We start from the raw sequence: 2,022 nt of genomic DNA on the forward strand, positions 1-2,022 counted from the left end.
ATGCAGTCTCAGCTGCTGCTTGTGATGGTCCGGCTGCTGGCGCTGTTGTGTTGGCGATCGGATTTGTGGTCCAGGGCAAGATGACAGGGTTGAACAAGTCTGGCGAGAGGGAGCCCACTATCTTGATCAGGCGGCTCTCTGTCACACACGACAGCATGACATACAGCAGGCCGGGCGTGAAAGCATCCCGGGCATGGATGATTGTGTGTGTGGCGAGGGTTGCACCCTGCATACAGCATGAGCAATCCAGGTGCGGTTGTGGTGGTGTGGATGGCACGGTTAGCACAGGGTGCTTGGACGAGTATGGACATGCTGCCGTCCATGCATGTAAGGCTGGCTAAATGTCAGCAACAGAAGCTCGCACCTGTGCATGGTGTGTTGTTATTGCCCATGCAAGGCAGAGGGGGAAAGTGGACTTGAAGTATCGGACACCATTCAGGATCTTGTAGCGGGTGACACTGCGTCCCAGCGTGATAGTCTTCCCTGTGGTTGCTAGCTGGACCTTGACTTTATCGACATGGCCATCTGCATCGAACAGGAGCTTGGCCACATTGCCAGTCGCGCAATTGGCGGCTCCGCGGGCCAGGGAGATGTTGTCGGTTAAGCAGACGCGCATGCCGACGGCCACGCATGGCAGCGTCCGAAACGTGGGCTCCTGGAGCCATTGGTCCAGGGCCAGCATGGCGTCTGGGGCAGTGACATTGTGGGACAGGCGACAGGGGCGTACTTCGCCGAGGGCGGTGCCTTCCAGGCGCCACAGAATGGCTAGGTTGTGCTGCAGCGCATCCTCCTGATGGGTACACAGCACTGTCGTGTTTGCATCGCATGTGGCTGCCACCTGTGACTCCTCGATGAAGTGCATGTTGTCCGGTGTGCACACCCCAAACACAGCATCTAGCTCAGCCTGTGTGGGGGCGTGCTGCCGGATGATATCAAGCAGGCTGCTGTAGGCCGGGTCCTTCACATGCCGTACTGAGACGCTCAAGTTTAGGTGTGTGGCAGTGTGCCAATAGGGTGAGGCCGAGATGTGGCATCGTCGGCACACAGCTGTGGCAGCGGGTTCATCCTCGTGTGTGCGCTGATGCTTGCAGACAGGCACCAGCTGCGGAGGTGCAAGTGAGGGGGAGGGGGAGGGGGAAAAGAGGGGGGGAGGGGGGCGCAGTAGCAGGCCGATGACAGAGGGCAGCATGCGACAAGCACTGTAAGTGCATGGTGTGGAGGCTGAGCACCACGATGCCTACCTCCCCCGAGCGGCAGTACTGTGCACAGGTGTGCACCTGCGCATCATCGCCAACTAGGATGATGAGCTTCTTGTGCAGCATGGCATCGATGGAGGGCTCTTCACTGGCATGCCACAATGTGATGAGAATGTGCATCAAGTTCTCTGCAGTCATCATGGAGAACTCATCCAGGATGAGGACATCAGCTGCATGCTAGCCTTCTGGACATTAAGCAGGGGCTGTTGTATTTGGGCACGATCACACTTCACGTTGCATACATGTCCCACAACGACTCGTGTGTGAACGGCGGCTGCTGCCCATACGGACACCAGCGCTTGGGATGGTCTATTGCGTCAGCGTTGGGGAGGGGGGGCGCTGCTCCTTTCTAGGACGGCTCATCGCGTGCTCGGGGGCATGCTGGGTAGCGTGCGAGCTCACCCATCGTGTTGCCTGTTCTGGCATGTCCGTCCAAGCGAGAAAGAAAACTTGTACCTAGGCCTTATACTTCGATACTACAACATAGCAGAGGACCGACGCGACGTGTACTGTAAACGCGCTGTTGTTGTTGTTGTTGTTGTTGATGGGGTGTTACACTGTGGGCGGCTCGCCCGATAAAGGACGAGCACCAGGGGCCCTGACCGGGCCGAAACACAGCGCAGGGATGGGCGCGCGGCTTTACGTCCGTCTGTTCCTCCGCGCGCGCCTCATTCCCTCACTCACGCCAACCGGGACGCTCTCCCAGCCCCTGGCTAGGCAACACAGCGGCGCAGAAGACTGCTAACCGATCTATGCAAGAACTGCA

This window comes from Volvox carteri (assembly GCF_000143455.1).
Source record: "Volvox carteri f. nagariensis unplaced genomic scaffold VOLCAscaffold_3, whole genome shotgun sequence".
Lineage (NCBI taxonomy): Eukaryota > Viridiplantae > Chlorophyta > Chlorophyceae > Chlamydomonadales > Volvocaceae > Volvox > Volvox carteri.